Source organism: Urocitellus parryii, chromosome 2 (genome assembly GCF_045843805.1).
Source record: "Urocitellus parryii isolate mUroPar1 chromosome 2, mUroPar1.hap1, whole genome shotgun sequence".
NCBI lineage: Eukaryota > Metazoa > Chordata > Mammalia > Rodentia > Sciuridae > Urocitellus > Urocitellus parryii.
The window spans coordinates 76,246,079-76,254,689 of NC_135532.1; the positions used below are offsets into that span (position 1 = coordinate 76,246,079).

General features: G+C 31.6%; 1 pseudogene; it reads right to left on the reverse strand.

The window, feature by feature from the left end:
* Positions 1-824: 824 nt before the first annotated feature.
* On the reverse strand, positions 825-1,120 carry LOC144253366 (large ribosomal subunit protein mL63-like; annotated as a pseudogene).
* Between the last annotated feature and the right edge of the window lie 7,491 nt (positions 1,121-8,611).

Sequence of the window (8,611 nt, forward strand, 5' to 3'; positions counted from 1 at the left end):
GATTAACTTATTTTTCCAATTTTCCACAGATATTTCGGATCAAAACTGCATTTCAAATCTGATTTCTTACTGCTATCTACAATTATTATGGGCTATACAATTTAGAACTCATAATAAAAAGTTCAGCATAAGTGTAATTTGAATTTTTAATAATTTGTTTTAATATTATAACTAATACTGTGAGCTTTCTCCTATTTTTTTTTCACTTTTCTGCATCTTGGTATATTCAATATACTAAATATTTATTCATGGTATACCATATGTTGTTTTTAGATGTGCATATATACACAAAGAGAAATTATTTGATCAAGCTTGTTAGCATACCCATACATCCATCCCCTCACATCCTTTTTTTCTTTTTTTTTTTGTGAAAACATTTAAGGTCTAATCTGTTAGCAATTTTCTGTTTTTCATGTGTATGGTAGTAGGATTTGAAGTCAGGGGTTCACTACAACTAACCCATATCTTTGTCTTTTTTTAATATTTAATTTTTTTCATAATTTGTAGTTTTATTGTGGCTTTCATGTAAAATAATTTATGTCAATTTTGACTCAAGAAATCTCTGGTATCTCCCTATCAGGTTAAGAATGAAAATATGTTAGGTCAGTGATTACACTTTTAAATATGAAAATGTTTTTAGCTCCAGATATTCTATATATCGACCACTAAGCTCATGTTTGTTTTAACAAGATTCTGACCTAAAAGCTCATATTTTAATAGAAATTACAGTTTTTTATTTGTTTTCAGTTCCAGGATGAGGTAAAGACAGGGCAATCCAGATTTTTGTAAGCTCCAAAGGTGATGGCTCAGAGTTAGAGCCATCTCTAGGCGACATTGAGATGGTTGAGCAGGTCAGCAACAAATCTACGCGGAGGAAACTTGGGAGTGCTGGCCGCCTTGATGGCCTCTAAAGCCTGTGCCCTCTGCATCCTGGCATGGTACTCATGCTCCGCAGTCAGGTAAAGCATGCTCAATCGGTAGTGGTTCTTCGCCTCAATCTCCAGGAGACTATCATGTTCTGCTTCTCTAGCAAAGACACCACCAGCAGCTGCCTTCCTGTAACGTGATTCCACTGCCTTCCAGGAATGCACTTGTGGCAGGGAACAGCAGTGAGGAACATGGTTTCAACCGCACTCCTCAGAACTTTTGAATCCTTCCTGCAGCCGGCTGACGCCAATTTTTTATTTTGAGACAGGGTCTTGCTAAATTGCTTAATCTGGCCTCAAACTTGTGATCCTCCTGTTTTGGCCTCCCAAGTCACTGGGAACACAGTCGTACACAACAGTTTTTCTCTTAACAATATTCAACTATGCAACAAAGTATTTCATAGTTTGAAACTATGCAATTTCCATGTTATAAAGGAAAATTCCATAATTTACGTAACCTAAACTTTGTACCGTTTAGCAAAAGCAACCCCATTTTTTTCTCATCCAGAGTTGAGGCAACCAACTACATTCTGCTTCTTTGAGTAACTATTTTAGGTTTTACATTTAAATAAAATCATTCAGAATGTGTTTTTCTGTGTGGAGTTCAGTTCACTCAGTGTACATCCTTTAAGTCCATGAATGTTGTAACAAGTGACAGATTTCCTTTTATAGGGCTGGGTACTATTTCACTGTGTCCTTACACCACATTCCTCCTCCTCCTCCTCCTCCTCCTCCTCCTCCTCCTCCTCCTCCTCCTCCTCCTCCTCCTCCTCTTCCTCCTTCTCCTCCTTCTTTCTTCTTCTTCCAATCCTTTCACAGATGGGCAATTTTATCATGTCTTGGCTGTTGAGAATAATGCAGAACTAAATGTGGGTGTGTGATACCTCTTCAATATACTGATTTCATTTCCTTTGGATATATTCCCAGCAGTGAGATTGCTGGATCATATATATATATAAAATTCCTTGAGGATATTCCATACTGTTTTCCAAAAAGACTGTACTGTTTTTTATATCCCAAAACAGTATACAATGGTTCCCTTCTCTCCATACCTCAACCATACTTGCTATCTGTTGTCTTTTTGAGAATGGTCACCTTAGAAGGTCTGATGCATTCCCTACTGTGGCTTTTATTTGCCTTTCTCTGATGATTGGTGATGTTGAGCACTTTTTTCATATACCTGTTGCCAATTTATATGTCTTCTTTGGAGAAATGTCTATTCAGGTTTTTGTATCTTTTTAATGAGCTTATTTGTTTTCTTGAATTTGTGTTCATTATCATCCCTTAAAAATTTCGTATACAAACATGCTACTCTTTTATCCTGTTCTCATTGGGTTTATTTCTGTTGATTATTTCCTTTGCTGAGCAGAGCTCTTTAGTTTGATAAGGTTTCATTTGTGTGCTTTTTGCTTTAGATTCCTGTTCTTTTGGGATAACATCCAAAAAATCATTCCCTAGACAAATGTAAAGAAGTTTTTTTTTTTTTTTTTTCTGTTTCCTTTTTATTGTTTTAAAGCTTCAGGTCTTATGTCTGAAATGCACTTTGAATTGGTTTTTCTTGTATATGGTATAAGAAAGGGTTCTAATTTCATTTTATTATCTATGAGTACTCAATTATCCTAATACTGTACATATAAGAGACTATCTTTTTGTGTTCTTGGTCCTTTTTGTTAAAAGTAAATTGACTGTAAATATGTGGATTTATTCCTTAGCTCGCTATTCTGTTATTTTGGTCTATGCATCTGTTCTTACACTTTGTGGATTTGGAGACTAAATTAAGGTAGTGTTATGTCTCCAGGTTTTTATTTTCTTCTATAGCCATTCTGTCACTTGTGCCTTGCAAATTTTAGGATTCTTTTTCTATTTATGTTAAAAACTCCGTTAGAATTTTTATATGGATCACATTAAAACTTTTGATCACTTGGGATGATGTGACCCTTTTAACAATATTAATTCTCCAAATCCATGAATATAGGATAACTTTCTATTTATTTGTATATTCTTTAACATTTTATTAATATTTTGTAGTTTTCAATGTGCACATATTCACCTCCTTAGCTGAATGCATTCCTTGAGACATTTTTATGCTATTGTAAATGGAATTACATTATTGATTTCTTGTTAGTGTATTTACTGGCTTTTGTATGCTGATTTTTATCCTACCACTTTACCAAATTTGTTTCTAACTTATAGCAATGTTCTGAGAGATTCTTTAGGCTTTTCTATATATAAAAATCATGTTGCCCCAAGTTGGGGGCAGTTTAAGTTCTATGTAATTCTGATGTATTTTATTTTTTTCTCATGTAATTGCTTTTGCTAGTACTTCTACCATATTTTAAATTAAAATGGTGATTGTGGACACTTTTTACTTGTTCTTGATCTCCAAGGAAAAACTTCCAGATTTTCATGTTGAGTATAATTGCTTAACTGTGTTTTTGCCAGGTATGACCTTTCTTATGTTCAGATATATATTTTTTCTATATGTATAAATATAAATTTGAGAATTTTTGTTAAGGAATAATGTTGAGTTGTTAAACCATTTTATTCATCTATAAAGATGACTACATGATGTTTTATTTTTTATTTAATGCTATGTATCACATTTAATGAGTTTCATATGTGGAAACATCTTTACATCCCAGGCTTAAATAATTCTTGTGTGACAAATGTGTATTATCCTCTTAATGTGTTGTTGACAAATGTGTACAAACCTCTTAATGTGTGTTATTTTTCTCATATTTTATGAAGAATTTTTCATCTATGTCCACTGGGAATATTTACCAGTGACTTTTTTACTTGTGATTTTTGTTTTTGCTGGATTTGTTGTTATCAAGGTAATTTTGCCCTCATAAAATGAATTTGTAAGTATTCCATACTTCCATAATCTTCATTTTTTTAGAGACATTCAAGTAGGATTAATATGAGTCCTTCTTTAAATGTTTGATGGAATTCAAAAGTGAAGCTATCAGGTTCTGAGAGGTGTTTTTTCAGAGGAGAGAGAGAGAGAGAGAGAGAGAGAGAGAGAGAGAGAGAACTTTTGATATTTATTTTCCAGTTTTTGGTGGACACAGCATACTTTGTATGTGGTGCTAAGGATCGAACCCTGGCTGCATGCATGCCAGGGGAGCGCGATACCGCTTGAGCCAAATCCCGAGCCCAATTGTTGTTGTTGTTTTTTATCACTAATTCAATTTCTTACATATTGTTTATTCATATTTTCTATTTTTGTCTGGTTTCAGTCTCAGTATGTGGCATATTTATAGTTGTTCCATTTCTTCTGTCTTCCAATTTGATGGTATATAATTATTTATAATAGTGTCTTCTGATCCTGTGTACGTATGCAGTATCCGCTTCATTATAAGTTCATTATAGCATCCCATTGTGAAATACACTTTTTTTTACTATATCTGAATGATAAGCTATAGAAGATTAATCTAAATGAATAGATTACTTTTTTCAAATTAAATCCCTTGCTTAATGCTTTCTAAAATTCAAATTCAAGCTATATTCTTTGCTAATTTTTCCAAGCAGTATGTAAAATATTTTTACATCCATTATCCTCTTTATTTCTATTTACAATGCAGAAATGTCATTAATCATATTTTAAGAGAATAGGTCATAACACTAAGTATTTAATAAGTTAAATGATATGTAAAATTTTACAGCAAATGTTCACTGAAGACTAAGGAAAAATACTGATATTCTGAATACAAACCCATTTTTATTTCAATGACACAATTCTACAAAATGTTTGAGGCCATTGAATACAAAAGTAATGATCTTGCTAGCTGTTTGAATTTTATTAAAGTTGGATGTCTTTATTACATTTTATTTTTGAATTTTTATTTTAAAATACAAAGATTATAGTGCATAAATCCCAACTGGTTCACCCACAGAACAACAGGTTGTATTTTAATTAAAAATAAAGTATTAAAAATATGAAAGGAAAATATGTAAGTTTTAAAAAAAATACATTCCTACTCTCAGGGTTATTTTCAATAAACTTGGGATAAGTATTTTTTTTCCTTCCCGAGTTTATATATATAAATATTTTCTTTTGAACTCCAGTTGATTCTCTTACAACACTTTGAAATGCATAATCGTGATTAATTTGTAATGGATTAAAAATTGGGGACAGCCAAATTTCTTTTAAGATAATAATATTTTAAAATTATATTAAATATATGCATACATTTTCTTTACCCATCTTATGATTTAGCTGTTTAAAATACATTAATTTTACATATTTTGAAGCATTCTTAATTAATGCATTTATATAATGTGTATTGCCAGGTTTTGCTAAAATATGTTTTATCATTAATCTCTAGGAATATTTAACATATTCAAAGCTCTATGCTACAGAATGAAGATAAAAGGACATTATTTTACACACACACATACACATATACAATGTAGATTTTGTGGTAGGATGTAAGTAAGAATAAATAAAAAATGCAAAACAATATGGAAACAAAAAAAATAGAAATTTTAGTGACTTAAAAGTCACTTTAGAGAAGTAACAACTGTGACCTAGGGTATCAGTTGAGATTTCACAGGAGAAGGGCTTAACACAAGCATTCTGTGGGAGGAAAATAAGTAGTTAAGTCAGAAGAATTAAAGTTGGTTTTATAGAGAAAAGAAAATATATGACTAAAAGTGAAGAGTAAAGAGTACATGAAATTTCTGGGTAGGAGGGGATCCATAACCCATAGGGATCTAAAGGAATATGTCCAGGAACAATAGAGAAATAATTGGGCACATATGAAGAAATTTGTTGGAATAATTAATACAATGATTATGGTGTAGGGCATGTAAAGCCTTTAAATATTATATAAAGAATTGTATTACATCAATCATCAGGTTTTTAATATCCTAAAATGATATTTTTTTTGAAAACGAACATGGTAGGCAGATACAGAAGAGAAATTATGGTGGAAAAACTGAACACAGACATTTTCCTTTAGGGAAAAAAATTGGCTAAAATGGAATTAGAAGCTTAGTATGAGCTTGATAAATAGTAATCACACTGACTGAGGATATTCAGAATGGTAAATCCAACCTTCTCCTCTCCACCCCATCTTCAAACTTCTTAGTACACTTTGAATTCAGAATGACAACTCCATATACACAAGTGAAAATCTCCAAGAAACTTCTGAAATGACAGAAGACAGTGGGAAACACTGAGTATAGAGTCACTCATGGATAAATTCCTCCAGAAGTGATGTTTAGATTGTGCTATAAGCTTACCTTTACTAAATGGAAACAAAATTTTCAGTGGTTCTAGTTCAGTGAAGCAATATGGCTAAGAAAATAAAGAAGATTGGAAATGATTATGAAGCCACTTTTTGAGTTAGGTTGCCAGGATTCCAATTTCCATCTCCTCTTAGAATATAACCTTGTACAAATTATTAAACTTCTTTGCATGTTGCCTTATCTATGAGCTGGGATAATATTGGAAACCCTCTCGTGGAGTTGATATTCAGCCAAAATGTTTTAATATATACAATGACATTCTGAACAGTGCCATCTCTTGGGAAAGGCTCATAAATTCTCAATTATACTGAAAAAAAATTATAAAAAATTCAAAAGGGGAGCTCTATCCAACAAAGTTTTCAACTAAGAAAAGTCAATTCTCTTTTCAAATTATTTTTAATTAATTCTCAAATTCTTTTTTGCAGAAGAAGCCTGAAGAACCAATATAACTGGCAATACCAAATAATGGTGGATGGGCAGAAATATATAAAAAATTCTAGTGCATATGATAACATGGAAAATTTTATTTGCAATAATCAATATTTGCAAAAATCAGTTTTTATGTTTTTCCTTAACACTACTTGGTCAATTTTTTTTAAGAAAAGAGAGTACTGTGATTGTTCATTTAGTTTAGTGCTTCTGCAATAATAAAAGCTTCCTCATTTTAGCTTAGAGAACTTACTGATCAAGCTCAATACATACTGACATGATAAATATACCTGATATTCTGAGAATTCATCTTTCTGATTATGGCAACTGATTCATAGCATAAAATCCATCAATCATCTCTACAACAAAAATATCAGTCCAATAAACATTTCTTGCATGAGAACCATGGATGAGACATTGAAACATTTGCTATAAAAAAGACAGAACATTTTGCATTCAATCATTGTCAGGAATGTATATTTCTGTGGGGAATATAAAATAAACTGTGTACATATTAAATAGCCAAGACCCATTTAGTTATGAGCTTTGGAGATAATGAGGCATTTTATGTGTACATACACAAATTATCAAGAAATGGTTTAAAAGGGATTTAAAAAAGAACAAAACACTTTCATGTTTTGAAGTGTGTTCAGGATAAGTTTGATAGAACATATGGGTTTTATGTAACCCCAGAGGTAGGATTGAGCCTGATCAAACAGGAAATAATGAAGATGGCCCAAATAATAATTTGACATCAGGATGATTATTAATCACAGATTTTCAGAGGTGTTTTGTTAAAGAATAATTTTACCTAATTTTCAAATAAAACAAAAACTCCACTTACACTTAGAAATTGTCACTGCACTCACTCCTTGTCTAAGTAATAATATTTCATAATGCTTTTAGTCTATAATTATTATTAAATCAACACCAGTTTGAAAATAATTGTCACATAGCTGTTCATTAGCAAAATGTCAAAAAGTTAAAACACAGAATGCAATATATTGATTATGTGAATCTACTCTTGCCAAATTGCCACTTCACGTGGTCCCAAGATAATCTAGAATTTGTCAGCATAGGCTGGATATTTTCCTAGTGAAAAATAATGGTGTATACCTAATGTATAGACAAGTAGAATAAGTTGCTGCTGCTAACATTTTTGAACCTGCTATAAACTAAAGCTAAAATAAAAATGTTCTATTGTAATTTAAACCTAATCGAACATAAACTCATTTAGTTATGTCAGATTCTCATTTTTTGTCTTAGAGAAAAAGCTGCTGATTGCCACCAAGCGTATTTGTATATTTTAATTGCTATTTATCTCAAAAGTTTCAACTGTGTATAAAAAATGAAAGTAATTAAAATAATAGCAGAGGTTAGAAGAGCAAAGTAGATAGCTATTGTCAGCTATGAATGATCAGCCACAGTCAGTTAATAGGAAAATATGCTAAGGGTCCAGTAATTACAAAAAAGAAAGGAGTGAGTAATAATTTTCCTTGTAAATAAAGACTGTGGATAAATTTCTGTTGTGATTTAAATTTAAATTTATTGGTATGCAAATAAAAACTCATATATATGTATATGTGTGTTTGTGTATTCAACATGCATTTGTGTAAGTATATATAGCTTCTCATGCACAATTTTAACCCTAATTTCTCCTTAACAATTTTCAGAAACTTATTTGAGATAGTCAATTTTTAAATAGGAAATTTGAACAGATTAAAAACAAAACAATGTTCTTAATTCTCTAGCCAACCTCTCAAAGGGCCTAAGTCTGTGAGGTAACAAACTACAGTCTTCAGAATTCTATCTCCAAGATAAAGATATCAAGTGATTGTTTTGTTTTTGTTTTTAATATTTTGTTTTAGTTGTAGTTGGACACAATACCTTTACTTTATTTTTATGTGGTGCTGAGGATAGAATCCAGGACCTCGCACATGCTAGGCCAGTGTTCTACAACTGAGCCACAACTCCGGCCCCTCCAGTGATTGTTTTGAATCACA